Below are 23,262 nucleotides of genomic sequence, written 5' to 3' on the forward strand. Positions count from 1 at the left end.
CAGCAGTCATCAAAGCCGCCTGGTACTGGTCAAGAAATAGAGTAATGGACCAGTGGATTAGGATGAGTTCAAAAGATGTCGCGGAAAATTACTACAGCAAATTTAACAGACCCAAAGACATCAACTTCTGGGATAAGAATTCGCTATTTAACAAAAATTGTTGGAAAATAGTATGGCAAAAACTGTCCACACCCTTTACCAAAATAAGATCAAAATGGGTACAGAATTTAGACATAAAGAGTGACACCATAGATAAATTAATAGACCAAGAAGTATTCATCTATCAGATCCCTGGAAAGGGGATAAATTTATGATCAAACAAGAATTAGAGCACATTATAAACTGCAAAATGAATGATTTTGAATATATTAAGTTAAAAAGGTTTTGCACTAAAAAAAAATCGATGCTGCCAAAATTAGAAGTAAAGCAGAAATCTGGGAAACAATCTTCACAACTAGGAGTACTGATAAAGATCTCATTTCTAGAATATATATAGGGAATCGCATCAAATTTATAAGGTCACAAATTATTCCCATTGATCAATGATCAAAGGATATGAATAGACAGTTTTCAAATGAAGAAATTAAAAGCTGTATATAATCATATTATTGATTAGAGAAATGCAAACCTATCAGACTGACCAAGATGAGAAAAAGGGAAAATGATCACTGTTAAAGATGTTGTGAGAGGATTGGGACATTGATGCATTGCTGGTGCAGTTGTGAACAAATCCAACATTTCTGGAGAGCGATATGTAACTATGCCCAAAGAGCAATAAAACTGTTCATACCCTTTGGCCCAGCAATTCCAATTCTAGGTCTATATCCCGAAGAATTACTATAAAAGGGAAAGGTCCTACATGTTCCAAAATATTCAGAGCAACTTTTTTTTTTTGCAGTGGGAAAGAATTGGGGATGCCATCAATAGAGGAATGGATAAACAAGTTATGGTACATGAATACTATGGAATACTATTGTTCTATAAGAAAGCATAAATAAAACAGCATAGAATGATTTATGGGATCTGATGCTGAGTAAAGGAAGTAGAACCAAGAGAACAATGTACATATTAACAACATTGTGAAATCATCAACCTTGCTGGAAGCAGTTCCTCTCAGCAGTCCAGAGAGCTAGGGCAACTATATTAGACCAGCTATGAACTATATTATCCCCATCCATAGGAATAAGAGCAAAACAAAACAAAATACACAAACACACACACACACACACACACACACACACACACACAAAAACACTTCAAAATCTGGTGAACACTTTATAAAAATGATCTCTTATGTATCTCTTCCCTTTGTCCTAATTCCTCCTACCAAATATTACTAATCTGTAAACATGTTTATCAAAACAATGCTAACCTGACTTCTCTGTTGAGGGGAGGGAGGTGGGAATAGATGGTGGAAGGAAATTTTGGATCTTAAAAATATACATGTGTGTATATGGATGAAAATAAATAAACCAATTTTAAAAAATAAATAAAAGTGTTACTGAAAACCCTCTAAAAAAAGAATTAAGTCAAATTTATAAAAAAAAAATAAGATCCACTTTCCAATTGATGGATTGTCAAGTTATATGAACAGTTTTCAAATGAGGTTATCAGTGCAATTCATTCATAGATAAATAGATGGATACATACATACATACATACATATTTTATATGTCCTTCCTCATTATGGTCTGGAAAAATATAGTTTGAGATGATTCTGAGGTACTATCTTTTACCTCTTGAATTGGTGAATAGAACAGAATAAGTAAATGGCAAAAAAGGATGTAGGGAAATTGAGACACTGATGCACTGTTGGAGGAGTTGTGAAATGATACAACAATTATGCAGAACAATTTGCAACTATGACCAAAGGGCTATCCTTTGAATTAGCAGTGCCAGTACCAGGTCTATATTCCAGAAGAGTTTAAAGATGTTGAGAAAAGAATCTATATGTATAGGGATATATACAGCAGTTCTCTTCTGGTGGTGGGGAATTAGAGATTGAGAGAATGCCCAGAAGTTTGGGAAGGGCTGGAGAAATTGTGGTATGCGATTGAGATGAAATACTGTTCTGTTTATGGGGATTGATGAATAGGATACTCTCAGTAAAAAAGCTTTCATGAGCAGATGCAATGGGAAATGTACATTATATAAAACAATGGCAATATTGAAAGATGACCTACCCTTTCTGAGTAATAATAAAGAGAACTCTAAAGGACTTATGATAAAAATGCTATCCATCTCAAAGACAGAACAGATGGTGTTTGACACCATTCCAGAGCCATTTCCAATCATCTTGATTCATATCTGACCATTGGGCCCAGATGGCTTCAGAGAAGAAAGTGAGGCTGGTGACTTAGCACAGTTATCCCTTCTTTCAAATCCAATCCAGATGTTTATCATGGCATCATCTCCCTGATGTCATGGTCTTCTTTGAGAATGATAGACAAGCATCATCATAGTGCCTGATAAGTAGAAAGTGTTTAATATGTAATTAATGTTTTACATTGGTTTATGGCAGCCCAGAATTCCAGAGCATATTCAGAGATGGAGGTGAATAAAGAGGATGAGTGCATGAGATTCTTTGGGAATTACCAATGAACATGAATAACAGTTTTTGCTTTTTTTTTTTTACACATGTAAAATCTTAAATTATCTTTGATGAAACCTGACCTATCTAATGGCTTCTTTATATCTACTTTTAGGGGAACAAGGAAAGCAGCTGCTAAAAATGGTCAAAGTTGGGTATCCTTTAAAGACCAGGAGAGTAAGAATGACATTTTAGTCACTTTCCCGTTATCCCCAGTCAGGTCCCATAAGAAGATGGTAGTTGATTTCTACACCTTAAACCATTGTTCTGAAAATAACTAAGGTCTCCAGGGTCACATAAATAATGTCAAAAGGACAGAAAATGTAGGCATGTAAACAAGGATTGTTTGAAATAATTGGAAATGTTTAGCCCAGAGAAAATTTCAGGAGAACATAATCTCTCTCTTCAAACATTTAATGAGCCAGCAAATGGGAAAAGGATTAAACATGTTTTACTTGGCCCCAAAAGGTCAGAATTAGGAACAATTGGAAGAAATTAAAAAGAGATAGATTTTGTTTCAGTATAATGGAAAAAACCTGGTGAATAATTTGAACTTTCCAAAAGTATAACAGACTGGCTTGGCTTGGATAAGAGGTGGTGGTAATAAGTTCCTACTTACTGAAAGGTCTTGAAATAGAAGCTCAATGATCATTTTCTGAAGGGGGTTATAGTTCAAGTACTTGTTAGAATAAGTAGCAACTAAGAGGTCCCTTCTGACAGGAACAATCTGTGATCCTATGATTCTATGAAACTGCCAGCTCTAGAATGATTTGGCTAACCAAAGTAACAGACTGAAAATGTCTAAAAGTCATAGATGCATAACTTCTCAGATTTGGACCAATTGGGCATATTATAATATCATCTTCCATTGGCACAATTGTAAATCAAGCAACATTCAATTTCATGTTTTCCCAACCACTTCATCAGTATCTATTTCCCTCCCCTCCCCCTCCCCCTCCCTCTCTCTCTCTCTCTCTCTCTCTCTCTCTCTCTCTCTCTCTCTCTCTCTCTCTCTCTCTCTCTCTCTCCCCCCTCTCCCTCTCTGCCTCCCTCTATTTCTCAATTATGATGAGAGATAGTCATTAACAACACCACCATCATCATCATCATCATCATCATCATTTCTCTCTCCTTATAGAGAAATTGTATGCAAAATAATGGATCCATTGGGAAGGAAGGCAAAAGGCTGTGTCTTTTAAAGAACCTGATCTTGGCTTCTTTACATTTAGGTTGAACATTCCTATTGCCATCCTGTTCCCGATCTTCTTCTAGGTCTTTTTACTCTTTATATGTGCTCCCTTGTTCCAAAAGCTTATGACATATGCTTGGTTCAGATGAAAATCCCTGCAGTTCATGAAGGTTCTTTTTTCCTAACAGAGAGAGGCAGAATCTGACACTTTCTCACCTCCATCTCCTCGAGAGTAGTTACATCTTTTTGTTAAAGGAAGTGAGAATGTTTAGTCATGAAAAGAGATTTCTAGGGACGTAATCATGATCTTCAAGCACCTGAAGGGCTCTGAGGGAAAGAGATTAACTCACTTTCAACCCAGAGGGAAGAATTGGGCACTATTGGGTCAAAGGTAAAAGAAAAAAATAGTCTTGCTATCTAGAGGAAAAATAAATATTTCAAAATTGTAATGGATTTAATTATGGTCCTGGATTTTCCCTCACTGAATATCTTTAGGTGTGGGAATGGAATATGTTTGGTGAATATATAAGGTGAATTTACTTGTCAGGGTATAGTTCATACTAGACCGTCATGGCGATTTATTTCAACTCTGACATTTTTTGAAGCAAAATGTAGGAAGCAGTAAAAATCAGAGAGATACCAGGCCTCAGCTATGTTGTCCCTGATTCATTTCCATAGGTTTTGCAAAAACAAAGTTTAAAGAGTCCAGAGAAAAGATAGGTTGGATCCTATGGATTAAATGCTACAGAAGTCATCCTATAAAGGATGGAAGATGATTTAAAAATTAAATTATATTTTGTGAAAGGATATTTATTATTAACAATTGTTTTGAAATATTCTTCAAAAATTTGTAGCATAGTCTCTCTCAAATATATGTACAGAATCCACAGAAAAATGCCCTTGCACTTAGAGTATATATGACAAAAATAGATGAATTAATGAATGAATGAATAAAAAAATATGGTAATTTGTAGATCTTTTCTCTGGTTTGTAGAGTATTCAAAAGTTTTCCCTTAAAAATCATGAATTTGTATATCTCTCTCTTTGGAAATGGATTCAGATGCTACAAGTACTCATCAATAACTTGGGAAGATGAAAAAGAAAAAAAAATCTGCCAGACCTTTCAAAGCTCACAAGGCCTTCTTCTGGTCAAAATGTTAATAATGATCCAGGAAAGGAGAGCTCTGACTAAAGTCATAACTGAGGCCTCTCTTACAAACCTCATATGCAATTCCTTCTTATGACTCTTATATGAATGCAATCTCTGTTCCAACAATTTGAAGGACTCCAATTTTCTTGTCTGATAACTTATTCAAACTCAAATGTTGCCTACTCTCCTTACTCCATCCAAATACAATTCCTATTCAATATTACAACAATACAAAAACATATATATATATATATATATATATATATATATATATATATATAGGCTAAACTCTATCAATATTTGGTTGATTGTTTTATCATTGGCTTTAGTTTCAACACAATGGCTTGATTGAATAAGAATCAATTAACCCAAACCGTAAACTTAAATTTTGTCTATCTCAAAAATTATTATGGGATTATTCTGTTATGTAAAGGTATAGAAATGAATATCTGCAACATATTGGTTTATTAATTGCTTGGTTATAAATATAGATACACATATATATTCATATATATTCAAATTATCATGAGTGCATACTAAAATGGAAAGCAAAGGAAAACATATGAAAAATAAAAAAGAAGTCAAATATCAAATGCTACAGAAAGAAAAAAGTGGAAGAAGACTGAAGAAAGACATTGGGTTGAACAATAAAGAAGTCATTTGAAAACTTGAAAGCAGGTATTTCCATTGTGGTACCCAGAATTTAACAAAGGGCAATTCTTTAAAATACCATATTTCCCCATGTATAAGACATGGGGACCAGAATTTGAAAAAAATATATTACATAAAGTTATTGAATTCAAGTTTTATTCATCATGAAATTCAAGGACCTTCTGTTCATAGCTTTTTTGTCCTCTTTTGGGCAAGTCTTGTGTGTGAACATATGCTTAGTCCATTCTGTTTCATAAACCTGAAGCACCAATTTTGCCTTTTGAAATCAGTCACTTCTTTTTTATCAGCAATTCTTCGGGCCTCATGCTGAACCAACTTTGTGGACATAGGAATTTAAATGACCCTTTGCTCTTCAGTCTATCTCTTCAATTACCTCTCAAAATCAGGCCATTTTGCTGATTTCCCTCTCATGGTCTTCTGCCTGTTTTCAGTTGAGTTTCTTCTTCCCATAGCCAGTCTTAGATTGTTTTCACAGTTGGAGAAGGACCAAACTGACATTCAGCAGCATGATTTCCATTCACTTTTACAAACTGAATCACTTTGAACTTGAATTCAGCATTGTATGAAAACCTTTTCTAAGCCATTTTCAGGCAGAATGTGACAAAATATAACCTAATATATTTTTTATGCAACTCTTGAGTCATGTATTTGGAAATTGAATTCTCTGTTCAGTTCTAGTCTTTGTGCCAAGAAATTCTCTATCTCATCGTTTTTCTCTGACATTATAGGTTGAATTTTGCAGTGTAGTAAATTCTGGGTTGTAATCCCAGGTCCTTTTCTCTCCAAAAGATGCTATTCCAGGTCTTCCAATCCTTCAATGTTGGGGTTGTGTGAGTTTGATTGTGTTTCCTTTGTATTTAAATTATTTTCTTTTATTCTGCTTGCAATATTCTCTCCTTTATTTCAGAGTTCTGGAATTTGGGTATAACAGCCTTTGGAGTTTTTATCCTGGGAGTCTCCTTTTTGGAGGGGTTCTGTGAATTCTTTAAATGGTTTTATTGTTTTCTTGTTATAGCAGATTTGGAAAATTTTCCCTTATAATTTCCTGCATGATGTTTTCCAGGTTCTTTTTTTGATCTAAGCTTTCTGGTAATTTGTAGATTATCTTTCTGATAATTTGTAGATTATCTCTCCTGGATTTATTTCCAGGTCATTTGCTTTCCCTAAAAGGTACTTTACATTTTCTTCAGCTTTTTAGGTTTATTTATTTTGTTTTCTGGAGTCTTGGTAGTCTTTTAGATTCATTGATTTCTGTTTGTTCAACTCTAATTTTTAGGGTTTTATTTTCTTCAATTACCTTTTGTGTTTCCTTTCTAAAGGTGCTGAATTCTTTGGTCAGTTTTTCATAATTTTCCTACATGACTATCATTTCTTTTTTTCAGTTTTCTTCTTCCTCTCTTTAAATTCTTTTTTAAAGTTCTTCAGTGAACTTTTGTATTTGAGTCCAATTTATAGACTGTTTTGATACTTCCTCTGTGACATATGGCATTGTTATCATCTTTGTCTGTAAAGTAGTTTTCTATAGTGAGTTCTCTTTTAGCTTTTCTGCTCATCTTTGTAGTTTTAGCTCTGCTCCTATGGTATAGGGAGTTTAGATCCAAGCTTTTATTTTTCTTTTGCTTGAACTGGGGTCTGATCTCTGGCTTGTAGCTGGCCAAGATGTTGCCTATATAGTCCAGGTCTTAACTTTTCAGAAGTTTGCTCCTCCTTTATGTTTGACTTAGCAATGGTTTATTCCCAACCCAGTCCTGTCTTTTACCCTGGTGTTCCCAGGGTTCAGACTTTGAGGTTGGAACCCTCTCTGATAGCTTGCTATCTAGCTGCCCAGACCTCTGCCATTGTCAAGCAATTGGGACTTGGATTGCCTTGTGGCTAACAGCCTCCTGTTGGCTTTCCCTGTACTCCCATCTCCTGGACTTTTCCCTCAAAGAGACAGACTTTCCTGAAGACCCTCCAAGATATTTACAACTGAAAACTTCTTTGAATCTTCTCTTTTCCTTGGTGATATCTGTAGCTTGAATGTCAGAGTAGAGGCTTCATTTATCTTTGGAAAAGCTCCAGGCACTTGTTAGCTTCATGACACCATCTTGACTCTTGACTTTATGTCTAAAGACATAAAAGAAAACTATTTCAATAAGAAGGGAAAATGGGACTTTCTAAAGAAAAGCATGATATATACCACAAAATCATCAACTAACTATAGAAAAAATGAAAGTAAATTCAGGTAAAATGTGGTGACTATAAGAAGGTGGCAAAGTACTATGAAAAAAATAGTTTCTAGAGTGCTGAAGTTCAGGACAAACTGAGGTTAGAAAAAGCTAAACATAATGAAAAGAGAGGAGGGAGGGAGATATAGCTATATTGAAAGAAAAAGAATGGTCAAAGAAGGGATTAGGTCTTTACTTGAGGTAGATGGGATGATGATTACTGACAGTAGAAATGTTATTATTTTCCCTCCATTTTCTCTGTCAAAAATGGTCTTTGTGCAGAAAATGGCAAAACAAAAATTAAATAACACAGAGCTGTCTTTTATTAGTAGAACTGAAAAAGACCAAAAATAGCAAGAAAGCACTGAGCTACCTTTAGTAACTTTAACTCACCTAACAGGTAAACTATATCTTGGGTATTTAAAGCATTGACTGAGTCACTATCACTGTTATTTGAAATATTATGGACTGGAAGGAGAACAAATGACCCAATTTAAAACTTAAAAAGGAATAGAACAGTCTGCAAACTAGTGAGGAGTGAACTTGACTTCAACTACTAGAAAAAAATTATATATCTTATAAAGAGAGGATTGAAAAATATCCAGAATTACAAAGAACCAGCAAAAGCCTAATCAAAAGCAGGTCATGGTAGACTAACCCCATTTCCTTTATGACACAATTTCTAAACTAGGAGATAAAAAGAAATGTGTACATACAGGTTGTCCAGAATTTTAGGAAACTAATTATCTCATTCTGTCCTCATAGAGAAAATGGAGAGATATGGACTAGACACTGATACAGTGACAGTAGATGTATTTTAAAGGAGTTTTTGAGTCAAACTCTAAAAGTAGTTCAAAATAGTTCCATTTCAGCATGGCAGCAGGTCTCTAGTGGATTACCTCAAAGATTTGTGCTTAATTTTGGGCTCTTTTTATCAATGGGGATAAAGCCAAGAAGGCAGAGTAAAGAGTGCAGTCAGCTGAGCTCTCTCAACATTCCCCTTCAAACATCTTTAAGATAACTCCTCAAATCAGATCTCAGTGGCAGCATCAACAAAAGAGCAAAATGAGACATCCTTCAAACTTGACATACCTTATGAGGACAGAGAGATCTGTGATACAGTGGTAGAAACTGATTTGGAGCCCACATGAATGAAACACAAGTAACAGGTTTAGGTGTCAGAATCATCTTCACAAGCTCTCAAGCCAGAGATGGTAATAGGACCTGGTAACTGGTCAAAAATTACAAGGATCCTGATCCAGCAATGGTGTTGTCCAGCTACTCTATTCCCTATACCCATTTCTGGATCATAGTTCAAGACCAGAAACATATTCAGTCAAGAGGAAGCAGAAACCCTGAGAAGCAGTATCTCTTTGGATCACAAGAAATTAGGGACCCTGAGGAACAATATCTTGGTCCCAATCCTAAGGGATCAGAGCCCTTCCTGGCTAATGAACACATTGCAGACTAATAAAGCAGAGACCACATCTCTCCCCAGATTATACCACCTGAGAAACACCAAAAATTTCCAAATGACCATGACCAAAACTAGTTCTGAAAACAGTAGTAGGAAAAAAATTTGTAGTTTGAGACAGTATCTATTCACTCAATCCAATTTTAACAAAAAAATTCAAAATCCAGAACTACTGTAGGAAAATAACAAAAAAAAAGAGCATGACCATAAAAATCAACCACCATGACAGGAAAAATCAAGAACCAATCTCAAAAAAACCAATAAAATCAAAATAGAAATATGTAAAGTCTCATTTAAAAAAATGTTAGATGGACATGTCTGACAAAAATTCCTGGAAAAGCTAGAAAATTATTTTCAAAATCAAATAAGATGATAGAGGAAAAGTTAGTTAAAGAAATGAAAGTAAAGGAAGAAAATTTGACAACAGCTTCAAAAATAGTGAAGAAAATAACAGCAGGGTAACCCCATTCCAGGACAGCTGTGCCCTTCACAAAGAAAAGGACTCTGAGAACTTTTCTTAGTCCCTTTTCCTAGTTCATCATCTTCCTTCTGTCCTTTATATGTGACTCTTTCCTCTAACTGTGACCACTACCCCCTTATCTTTTGTTTTTCTGCATCCTCAGTTATCTCTGGCAAGAAATGAATGTTAAGGAAAACAAAACAGATTTTTTTAATGTATGTCTGGAACAAAGAGGCAGAACAAAATTGCTAGAATCATTATGGATCTACATAGATGGATCATAAAAAACATGCAAACAACTATGAATCTACAAAATAAGTACTGTGGAAAAGAGAATTAATTTCAGATAGAAAGTTTTCATGGGAAAGGGGAAACAGGAAGGATAGGAATTGGAACCCTTCCAAAAATTGAACTGAGTTGTGAAAAGCAGAGGTAGATCATTTTAGACATGTGGGACAGCCAGTAAAAAGGCATAAAATTGTGAAATAGTATTATATGTAAGGAATCATTGTACTCAAAGAGTAGGTAAAGGTGAGGAAAAAAGAGGTCATCACCTAAAAAAACCTGGATTTTAGGAAAATTATTTTGGCAACTGGATAAAAGATGTACTAGAAAATCAGAATTGAGCCAGGTAACCCTAATAGAAGGTTATTGTAACAGGTGAGGTGTGAAGTGGTGAGATCCTGTATCAGTGAAGCAACTGCATGAGTGGCAAGGACAAATACATGAATGGCAAGATAGATTAAATATTGTGAGAAGAGAGAGAGAGAAAGTTCAAAACACCTTAGTCTTGTCTCAGTTGCAAGCCTGGATGAGCAGGACAGTAATGTTCTTAATGGTAATGAAGAAATTCAAAAATAAGGGAATATTTGGATAGGGTAAGATAATTAGCTTCATATTGGACAGGTTGATCTGAGATGTGGAAGGTACATCTACAGATGTACAATAGAAAGTTAATGATCAGAGAATGGATATTAGGAGAGAGAGTAGGGGTAGATAAATAGATAAATAGACCTGAGAATTATGTGTATACACAATGTTATTGAACCCAGGTACCTGATAAGATCAGCAAGCAAGATAGCACAAAAGGGAGAAAGAAAAGAACATAGGACAGACTGAATAATCAGGCAGGAATCTAACCATACTGTCAACAGCCCTTGCTTAAAGTAATATGACTGTTCAGAAGAAGCCCATCCTCTTCATAGCTACCCACAGAGAAACAAAGAGTAGAATTACCCCCTTCTAGGCAATCTATTTACTAAGGTACATAGTTAGAATCAGAATGTGACAGCTGGAAGGAACTTCATCAGCTATCTAGTCTGATCCATAGACAAAAGGAATCACAATTATAACATACTCAATATGTGGTTCTTCATCCTCTGCCAGCAGACTTCCATGGAGGGAGAACTGGCCATTTCTCAAGGTGACACAATTAACCATTTTTCAAACCCCTCTTTTTGCTCCTGTTCTGTCCTCCATAGTCAAACAGAACAAGTTGATTAATAATCAATCAATCAATCAATCTTCATTAAGCACCAGAAATGTGTGCTGGTAATACAAAAAGAAACAAAAGCCAGTCTCTGCCCTCAAAAAGTTTTTAATGTTTGGGGTGGAGGAGGAGAAGGAGAGACCACAGGCAAATAAATATAGTTAAAGCAAGTTTTGTATATGATAAATAGGAAAAAAATATCAGGGAATGTACTAGAATCAACGGAAAAGCTACATAACTCAGTGGATAAAGAGCCAAGCCTAAAATCAAGAAGACCCATTTTCTTGAGTCCAAATATTGTCTTGAGTACTTAGTAGCTGTATGATCCCAGACAAGTCACTTCACCATGTTTGCCTCAGTTTCTCATCTGTAAAATGAACTGGAGAAGGAAATGGCAAACAACTTCAGTATTCTTGCCAAGAAAACCCCATTTCAGATCATGAAGAGTCAGACACACCTGAAATAACAAGTAGAATAAAAAGAACTTAAGAAAGGCTTCCAGGAAAAGTTGATATTTCAGTTGTCACTTAAAGGAACCCAGGGAATGGAGTTGAGGAGAGAGTGTATTCCAGAGAGGTTATTCCAGAAAAAAAAAACATCCAGAGCTGAGAGATGGAGTACATTGTTCCTAGAATAACCAGGAAGCCAATTTTGTTGTAAGATGACTGGAAAGGTAAGGTTGGGCTATGGTGAAATTTAAATGTTAAATAAATCAGTTTGATTTTTTCACCACCATCCCCCAGGAGAATCTGAACTCCTAGAGAACAATAACTATATTTCTGACTTTCTTTGTATCCCTGGAGCTTAGCACAGTTTCTGGAACATAGAAATAGAATAGTAAATACTTCTTGATTAACTTCTTGCTGACAGACTGAATGACTGAGACCTTACTTGTCTGTAATGCTTAGCACAGCACCCCTTCACTCACATCCAATTCATGTGCTTGTCATGGCATCATCTTCCTGATGTCGTGGTCTTCTTCAAAAATGAAGGACAAGACATTAGTGAGAGTGGAGAGAACTGGGTTATGATTTTCTGCTTCAAGATAACTGTGCATTAATGAAACACCAATTCTCTTCTGGTGTGTTAATTTTGACCTAACGATTAATACCAAGAAAACACGGGTGCTTCATTGGTCAGCACCATGTCATCCATATGTGACACCATCATTTATAGTAAATGGAGAAGTTTTGAATCCTGTGCATAAATTCATTTACCTTAGCAAGATATTTTCCAGGGATTCATACATTGATAATTAGGTTGGTACATGCGCTGCCAAAGCTAGCTCAGTGTTTGGGAGGCTCCAAAAGAAAGCATGGGAGAGTAGTCATAGATTGACCACCAAACTGAAGGTCTACAGAGCCAATGTGTTGACTTCACTGTTGCCTAACTGTGAAGCCTGGACAGTATACCAGCATGATGCCAGAAAACTAAATCACTTCCATTTGAATTATTCTGAAGATCACAGAGCACGAGAAGATGACAGATCTGAGGTCCTTTCTCAAGCTATATTGTCAAATATTCAAACTACCATAGAGAACTCAACTACAATGGGCTAGTCGAATGCAAAACATAAGTTTGCCAAAGAGATTGTTTTAAAGAGAACTCACATAGGATAAGTCCTCATGTGGTGGTCCGAAAAGCAATACAAGGACACTCTCTTTTAAGAAGTTTAGATTTGATTTGCAATATGGGAGATATTGTTACAGGACCACCCATCATGGTATGCTCTTATCAGAGCAGGTGCTGTGCTCTCTGAGCAAAGCAGAATAAGAAGTGCAAGATGCATAAATTTAGACTACCCAGTCCAAATATTCACTTGGCCTATTTGTGTATGATCTGTGGTAGAACATTTCAGGTTCATTTTTATCTGCTCAGTCCCAGCTGGACACAATCTAACTTGACTCTAACATAGTGATGTCATTTTGATCCTCTTTGAAAAGGAAGGATAACAACCAGTGAAAGCTACAAGAGGAAAAAACGGAGCATTCACAGTATGAGAGCTACAATTCAACAGTGTTCTAAGTATCAAAGTATGGCAATAAATAGGTAATAATATGCCATTATGCTATAAATTGTTAGAGAGATTTTAGTTTGGTTGAGCTCAAATTGCCATTTCAAGTCATGAACTAAGAATCTACCAATAATGACGCTGATCTCACAGATTTATGTACATACCTACTAAGAGTTGCTGATTTAGCTTGAGAGGTGAACTGACAAGAAACACTGATTATGAATTTGAGATTCCACTTGAAAAAATTGCCGTCAATAGGGCTGAAACCATAAAGTGTTTTTGTCTCAGATGCTGAAATTTTAAATAGACCTTTTTCTCAGTATTATGATCCACAGAAATACTGAAGTGGAGAGGGCCAGGATTTTCATGTGTAATGTTACCAAACAATATCATGCTATTCAGGGATTTCAGTAGATAAAGACAAATGAGATTGAAATGGACATTCTGGATGGATAATCTGAGATGAGCATTCAGTGAATGGAGGGAACAGAGTGACACTAAGGATCTGATAATTTTAATAGCTACAGGTGATGTGATCACATTAGCAATATGTCTAGAGATGGTATGATAAGGAGTAGTCTATAATTGAATTTTTTAAGACTTGAAAATTATGACATGCAATTCAAATGTGATTTACTTCAATATGCCAAGCATCTAAAATTCTATGAGCGTACACAGAACAGAAACTAGAATTATTTTCATTTATGGCAAAACTGGTGGAGTGGGTAGGAGAACAGAGTTGTAATAGCTCAGGGGATAGTATGATTGAGTTGAGTTTCAGTCAGGATAAAGCAGTGCTACCCCTTTCATCATCCTTGGAGGGCAGTGACATGAGGTGTGAGGGCTTTGTTCTCTGCTGCCAAGTCAAATTCAGCTTTCTAATTCTTTTTGAATGATCTGTAAGCTGGTTTGTACACATGCACAGTACTCTAAAGAATAAGGCACATACCCCAAAATGCTAGTATCTTTGAGACAAAATCTTGTTTTGTTAGTTAAAGTTAAAGCTAGTTAAAGCTCTGATTATTGGTATTTCTTCCCTGATTAAAAATCAAGTGAGTAGTCATGAACCTCTTTTTGGTATGGCTGTAACTGGGTTCCAATGTGCTGTTCAATGGTTGTATTAATGTTTTGAATGAAGCCATATAGAGCATAATTACAAATTTTGAAAATAATACAAAGCCAGGAAGGATGGCTAATGTGTTATATGAAAGAATCAGAATCTTGCAGTCTCTAAAGGATACTATTATAGGCAGAATTAAATAAATTAAATTTAAAAGATATATTTATATATATGAATATACATAAAGTCCTAAACGGGTTCATAAATCATCTGTAAATGTCTAGGATAAGAGGAAGAAGTAGATCAAAGAAATTGATACAAATCTGGAATATAGCCAATTTCAAGGTCAGAGAAACCTAAAAAGACAAGGAAGCCAAAAATCTCAATGTGATATAGTCTTGATTAATAGAGTATCAATGTCCAAACACCTAGGAAAAATCATACTCTATCTAAAATGTCCCAGTTTAAATACATCTGGCATGTTATGGTGCATCTTCATTAACACATAAAGCAAAGACTTGGACAACTGAAATGGTCAAGAAAAGGGTTGTCAGAAGGCTGAGGGTTATATGGTCAGTCACTCATTAAATACTTGCTATGTGTCTGTCATCATAAAAGCCCTGAAATTGCAAAACTTGAAATACACAGTTCTTGAAATCAAGGAGTTTACATTCTGTCAGAGAGACATGATGGATAGATAGATTGTATATGTGTGTATATAGATAGATATAGATATGTATATATGGAGGGGGGAATTACAGGAATGGGGACATTTTGGAGCAACTCAGAGATGAAGGTAGAATTTCATGTTTGTGGCAAAGTTTTAGTGATGATATCACAAAGTACAAGGAAACTACTGTGTTAAAAAGCCATAAGGGATGGGGCAACCAAGTGGTGTAGTAGATAGCACATTGACCCTGGAGTCAGGAGCACCTGAGTTCAAATCTGGTCTTACTAGCTATGTGACCTTGAACAAGTCACTTAACCCTATTGCCCCACACAAAAAAAAAACCAAACTGCTAATTGTAAATTAGTAATAAACTGTAAATTGTAAAATGATTTAATTGTAAAATTTGAAATTTAAATAAAAAATTTAATTGCTAAAATTCAATCCTTGTACTTTTTTGGCATTACAAGAAAATAAAACTAAGATCAATGGTCAAAAGTCACAAGTTATCATTTTGGTATAATGTAGAGAACAACTTCTTAACAGTTAGAACTGTGAGAGAATAATATAGATCTTATTTGGGAAGTAGTGGGATTCCCATCATTGGAAATGATCAAATTTAGATAGCCCTTTGTCAAGTATTTCATAGAAGGGATTTCTATTTGTGAAATTGCCTATGAGATCCTTATTTTGTGGATTTTTAGTTCAACATCACAAGAATGTAATATAGTAACCAAAAAGTATTCTATATTTTTATTTTAGATTGTAAATTCCATAAGGTAATACTTTGAGTCTTTTTTTTTGTATTTTTACAGGGCAAGGGAGTTATGTGATTTGTCCAAGATCACACAACAAATTAAGCATCAAGTGTCTGCAGTCAGATTTGAATTCGGGTCCTACTGATTCCAGGGTCAGTAATCGATCCACTGTGCCCCTGGATGAACCTTAAAGGCAATGACAGATACAAGGAGGTAAGGTAGAAAGGAAGGGATATGTCCAGTCATGGAGGACAGTTGGTGGAAATTAGAGATGGAGACAAAGGTCGAATCATAACTTATCTGTATATGCCCAATACCTAGCAGAGTTTTGTTTTTCTCACATTGTAATTTATTAATATGTTAATGAATCATTTTTCTATTGCCTATTAATCTTTCATATAGGAGGGAGACACTGGATTTAGAATGCCAATCTTTGGTCATCTTCTTCACTGAATCATTGCATCAACGAACATGTTGGAATAATGGAAGGTGGGTCTGAAATATCACAAATTAAAAAAAAAAACACCAGCTCAGACAGCTTGCAGGACTTCCCACAGAAGCTATTTCTGAGACAGGTAGGAGCTATTTCTTCCCCCAAGAAACCTGCTAGAGAAATCCAAAAGAACTAATTTTTTCCTGCTACTAATCACAGTTTCATTTGACCAGTTACTGACTGTATGTAGGAATGGCTCTGGTTTGCTTTTGACCTACAGAAGCACATTTGAAGGATACCTTGGGTCTTAGCTCCATTGAAAGGCTTTTTGGCCATTGTGATAAGAGATGGTCAGTGAATGCTGGCTTCTCTCTGACACAGTATCTTTGGCACTACTAAGACCCATCAGAGAGTCCATAGTATATCAGTTTCTAGAACCATCAATAAAGTACCTATCCAATGAAGGCTATACGTTAAGGGAGACTGTTGGCCAAATATGTAGAGCCTGCTACATTTGTGCTCAAGTAAACTCCGAGGGTAGGATTAAGCCTACACTTTTAAGTAAGCCTACCTGTCTAAAGGAGAGGTACCTATCCTGGGGAAGACTGGCAAACTGACTTCACCTATATGCCCCCTTGTTGAGGCTTTAAGCTCCTCCTTGTTTTGATGGACACCTTCACCTCCTGGGTGGAGGCATGGCTTTGTAGAACTGAGAGAGCTCAAGAAGTCTGCAAAGTCCTTTGAAGGAGATAATCCCAGGCTTGTACCTGCCCTCCTCTTTGCAAAATGATAATGGCCCTGCTTATGTCTCTCAGATAACTCAGGGAGTAGCTAGAGTTTTGAACATCACATACTTTCTTCATTCAGCTTGGCATACTCAAGCATCAGGAAAGGTAGAAAAGATAGATGAATGACACTCTCCAACACACATTAGCTAAACTGTGCCAAGAGACCAAAGGAGACTGGATAATTCTTCCAACAGGATTGTTTAAAGTTCATATTGCTCCATGAGAAAATATTAAGCTTAGCCTTTTTGAGCTGCTATAGGGCAGACTGTTCCTGACATCAGATATTCTTGTGGACCCAGAGTAACACTTAGTTACACAGTTTGTCACACAACTAGGCACTGTCAGAACAGCTCTCTCTGAGTATGCTAAGGAGCATCTCCCCAAATCTGAAGATAATGGCTCTAGGGAAGCATCTCCTGTAAGTCCAGAAAATATGGTATAATTAAAGTCCTGAAAGGCTCAGACAGCAGATACTCTGGGGGGGGGGGGGTGAAGTGGAAGGGACCCTATCGAGTTATTCTCTCCACCCCAACAGTAATGAAATTGGAAGGTCTCCCTAACTAGACTCACCTTTCTAGGAGGTGACACCACATACTCTTGTGAGCCACTGGAAGATTTGAAATACCTATTTAAGAAGACATCCTGACGAACCTTGGAGATAAGTGTCTGGATATTTTGCACTCCATATAACTGGGCTATTTTACTCTATTTGAATTATATTCTTATTCTCATCCTCATTGTACTTAAATCAAACACATTACGTTATAATTGTATTGTTCTTGACTTTCTCCTTGCATCTTCAGGTGGTGTTTGTGCTCTAGCCAACACATCTTGCTGCATGTATATTAACAACCCCTATAAAGTGGAACTCCCTACCAAGAAAATACTGTAAGAAGTGACCTTGAGCTCCTCTTCCTCCAGATCTTCCTGGAACTCCTGGTTACTCTCCTTGCTGAGTCCCTTGATTGTTTCATTTATAATAATTATTCTGCTTCTTTTTGGTCCTCACCTATTCCTACTTAAACTTCTTGTCAAAGGACTCAAGCAACAGGTCTTACAGATAGTGACCTCAGCCAAACATCAGCCTCTAAGGGATCCTGATTGACCACACCTCTTGGATGTCACTTCAATCAATTTTCCTCTGCATATTATTCCATCTCCAAATGGGCCCCTAATGGGTTAGGTTAGGTTAGGTTAGGTTAGGTTAGGTTAGGTTAGGTTAGGTTAGGTTAGGTAGGGAGACTGCTATGCCCCTTTTCAGCTTTGAAGAAGTTCCAAAAGATGGAACTTCATTCCCAATTCCCCTGAAAAATCTGGGTCCCTAATAATTTGAGAGGGGAATATGGGCTAAGGGGGTGATGAGATCAGTTAGAGACAAACTTTGTAAATCTTTTGTTTGCATTGTTAAGGGAATCTTCCTACTTCCTTTATCATCTAATTTAGGTCACACCTGAGGGTCTGACCTTCAACCTGAATTGGATTGCATTTTCTTCTGGTAAGGCAGCCTGGGAGCACAGGCACTGGAAACACCCAAGATCGCCCAAAAGAGACCCCTCCCCAAAAAGCAAATTCTCCAATGTGGGACTTGGGTCACTCCCAGGTTACTACCTTTCCCATGGACTCTGGGGGAGAATTTAAGGAGATTGAGAAAGGGGATTCAACTACTCCTTCTACCTCCCAGTCTCCTGTTGAAATCCTGGTCAGCTGGTCTGACCAATTCAATCAGCAATCCATGTGGTCTTCTCTTTAAACTCATCTTAACTTTTCTATTACTTTCTTTTTAAAAATATTTTGGGTTTTTTTTTTTTTTTGCAAGGTAAATGGAGTTAAGTGCCTTGCCCAAAGCCACACAGCTAGGTAATTATTAAGTGTCTGAGGCTGGATTTAACTTAGGTCCTCCTGATTCCAGGGCTGGTGCTCTATCCACTTCACCACCTAGATGCCCCTCTATTACTTTCTTAATGTGTTGTAACTTCTTTTAATAAATCTCTATCTTCTTTCCAAAAAAAATAAAATAAAATAAAGTACCCAATGATAGGGAGGGAGCATAAAGGAAATGCCAGTCTACAAAGAAAATTCTCATTGAATGACCCTTTTAGAAGGTTAGACCAGAACCGCTGGAATTTCAGTTAATATCTATCTTAGCATTTTCTGAGGTCGAAATGCAAATACCTGGGGCTGAGCATGGCAACCAAGTTAACAGAAAAGTACCAGTATCATCCTTATCCTGTGCAGCTAGAGAAAGTTACTACTTATGTGCTGGGAATGTTAACTTTCTTTTTTCTTGCCAAAAGTAGAAAGGCAACATAACATAGTTGAAATCAGAATTTCAGAGGTCCTAGGTTCAAATTCTACTTCACACTTACTAGTTATATGAACCCCTGGTGACAGGACAGATAAAGCACTGACCCTGAAGTCAGGAATACCCAAATTCAAACTGTGTCTCAGACAATTATTTTGCTTTATTACTCTTGGCAAATCACTTACTTAATGCCTTAGTTTCCTTAAGTGTCAAATGGGGATAATATCTACTTCATAGGATTATTGTGAAGATCAAAGGAGGAAAAAAACATTAAAGTATTTAGAACAATGCTTGTCAATAGTAGGTATATATAAATAATTTCTCCCTTCCCCTTTTCCAAAGAAACAACTGTTCTGGGCCTCAGTTTCTTTATCTGTAAAATAATAGTCAGAGTAATAACCTTTAAAGTTCCTTCCAGTACTGAACTTATCAGTGACCATCCCTTATTCAGAGAGTCACTAAGTCTCATTGCTTTTATCTCTTTATGGCACCCATCCTCTTTCTTCTTACTTCTATCACCAGGTTCATGCTTCACTTGCTACTCTTTTCATGATTACAGTAGTCTTCCATTTTTATTTTTTATTATTTGTTTTATATCAGAGAATCTTAGCATTTAGAACTAAAAGAAACCTTTCAGATCATTTGGTTCACATTCTTCATTTTACAGATAAGGAAACCAAAATATTTTTGTTTTTTGTTCAGAAATGCCCAACTCTTCATGACCCCATGAATTATATTCTATCGGAACTTTTTTATTCCCCATTAATTCCCAAAGTCTATCTAAGCATCCATAACACTATCTATCCATCTCTCCTCAGTTGGTCCCTTCAGCTTTTTCCTTCAATTTTTCCCGTCATCAGGGTCCATTTCCAATTATTTCTGTCTTCTTTTCTCTGTAGCTAATTTAAGCTTCAGTTCCAGTGTATGATCTTTCAATAAATAGCCTACATTAATTTCTTTAAGACTAATTTGATCTATTTGCTAAGACTGAAAAGTCTTCTTCAGCACCTCAATTCAAAAGTATTATTTCTGTGATGCACAAGTTTTCTTAATAATACAATTTTTCAAAGTCATACCTTGATTCTGGAAAAAAAATATAACTGACTATCCTGAGCTTTGTCTTTGCTTTTAGTATGCTGCCTAATTAACACTGATCAAATGAGAAATTGGTTTCCTCAGGAAGTGAACCAGTCAACAAGCAATTAGTAAGGTCTTACTAGTTTCCAGAACCTGTACTAAATTGTTTAAACATCTTACAAAGAAAGACAAAAGACACAATGCCTTCAGGGAGCTCATGTTCTCATATGGGGAGATGACATGAAAACAATGTATATCCAAAATCCACATTCCTCCCAACCTTGAGTCGTTTTACTACCTGTCCTATAACCCTTCTATCTTCCCTAACTTCCATCAAAATTCAACTCAAATCCATCCTTCGGTAAAGTATGTCCCCCACCCCCCCACTGCTAATGCCTTCCCTCTGAGACAGCTTCCCATATATATCTTGTACCCCTATATTTATGTAGTAAATTCATCAATTGGCTCAATTTCTCTGAACTATTCCTCCAGCCCACTTCAGCTACATATGAACATTGTCATATTCTTGCTTTTTCTATCACACTTCCAAGTGTTCTACTTTCATGTTCATCCAAAATTTAGATCATAATTTTTTAATCATTTGATTTTTTCCCTCGGACTGGTAACTTCAAATTTTGTTCTTTGCTCTCACCTTATCCAATTCCTTTACCCCTCAATTATTTCCTAGATCATCCCCCTTCACTAATTACGCATTTTCCCCCTTCCCTATCACAATATGATTCTGAATGGAAATGGAAAAAATGATGACCCTTTATCAACTGGATTCACTTCAGATTTATGGTACATAATCTCAACTCCCCCATTATACCATAGTAATCCTTTTGCAGTTTCTTTTTACTTCAGCATTTTTTGTCTCCTTTACCAAGCTCTTGACTTTTTTCATGATTTTCTTGTATACCTCTTATTTCTCTTAAAAGTTTTTCTTCTATATCTTTTTACTTGATTTTCAAAATACTTTTTAAAAATTTTCCATGCCCTAAAACCAATTATTTTTTTTGGAAGCTTTGGGGATTGAGGCACTTTGATCTTGTTATTTTCTTTTGAGTGTGTTTAATCTTCTTTGTCATCATAGTAACTTTCTATGGTCAGATTTTTTTCTGTTGTTTGCTCATTTTCCCAGACTATTACTTAACTTTCTCTGCTTCTAGGGTAGAATATATTGTTCTAAACTTCTGGGGGGGGTGGTAACTTTTCAGAGATACTTCTAGGAACCTATAAGTTTTCAGTTCTTCCAAGAGGGTATGATCTAATGAGAGGTATGTTTGCTTCTCTCCTTCCCTGAGCTCTTGTCTAAGAGTGACCACTGTGAGGAGGCTCCCTGTTTCACTATGACTGCAAGGTCTTCACCTTGGGACTGTCACTTAGTACTATGACCCATATCTGAGTATGAACAAAGCTGTCTTAGAGCTAGCACAAAGACCTCTATAATCTTCTGATGGGTTGTTCAACCCCCTTATTAGCTGAGACCTTCAGAAGCTGGTATTGTTAATTCAGGGACTCCCAAGGCCTGCCCCTCATTTACTAGGGCTGGACTGGGCTCCACTCTAACTCTTCTGTGACAGATCTTTCCTACTAAACTTCTAAGTTGTCTTGAGCATCTGCGGGTTAAGAGGTCTGGAATCTACTATTGCTGCCACTAAGTCACCCCAAGGCATGCTCCTGGTTTGTTTGGGTTTGGTCTATGTTGGCACAGTCTGCTCTGGACTCTGCTCCTCTCTCACCTTGGTGCAACAGACTTTCCTACAAACCTAAGTTATCCTGGACTGGAAAACTGCTTCACTTAAACTTTTTGTGGGTTCCACTGTTTTAGAATTTGCTTAGAGTCATTATTTAGAAGTCTTGGAAGGGCTTGGGAGGAAAGTTCAGGTGAATCCCTACCTTTACTCCACCATCTTGACTCCCTCTTTTACATTTTCTTAATTGATTTATCCTTACATCACAGATGTTATTCCAAAAATTTTCAGAGTAAAGTCAACTGAGAAACTAAGAATTTAGGTAATAAAGAAATAAAAATATATTTCTTGCAATCTCCTCTTTTAGGAGGAAGGCAGAAGATGGATTGGGGAGAAGAATGTAAGGCAGGCACTGAGCTTGTTGATAAAAGCAAGAATATCCTGGAGGATCAGTAGAAAATGGCCATCAAAATTTGGATTATAGGATAAATTTAGATAGAATGAACCTCAGAGGAGAAGTTTTTGATGTCCTATAATAATAATAATAAGGAACAATGGGAATCAAGGAATATTCAGGCTCTTCCACCATGCCTATCAAGTAAAGAAGTATGAATGAAAGTTCACTGATACTGGAAAAGGTGATCTGTAATACCATATCATAGGAAAGGAACAATGTATCAGTGGTAGTCAGAAGATGGAGAAAGTGGTAAAAGAAAGGATTTTAATATGAAAATTATGTGAAAATTAATGAAAAGTATCAGGCATCCTAGAAAACACAATGGCTCTGGACATCTGGAGTAGGAGAAATTGAGAGTGAAGGATAAGGATAAAGAGGTAGAAAAGGTTGAAGTGACTGAGAATAAGGAAGTAGAAAGTTGGAAAAGAAAAAAGGTTCAACTGCATATGGAAGAGGAAAATATAATAAAATGAAAGTAGATTAATCACTGAGGAAAGAATCCAAGAAGAATGGAAGGAAGTAGAAAATTAGATTATTCAAAACCTTCTCTTGTATATCCTTATTCCAGGTGATAATGCCATGTCCAGGAGGTCTGAATCATAGCTTAAAAGAATTAATAAAGGGATGGTCTGGGGAAGTCTAGACAGGGAGCAGGAACTGGAAATTGATGTTCTGATTTGAGAAAGTTCTCCTGAGTAGTGAAGAAGGTCTTATGACAAAGACGGAGACAGATTGAGGGACTAGATTGGAATGATATAAGGGTCCCTGGCATGTCTCAGAA

This window comes from Macrotis lagotis, chromosome X (assembly GCF_037893015.1).
Source record: "Macrotis lagotis isolate mMagLag1 chromosome X, bilby.v1.9.chrom.fasta, whole genome shotgun sequence".
Taxonomy (NCBI): Eukaryota; Metazoa; Chordata; class Mammalia; order Peramelemorphia; family Peramelidae; genus Macrotis; species Macrotis lagotis.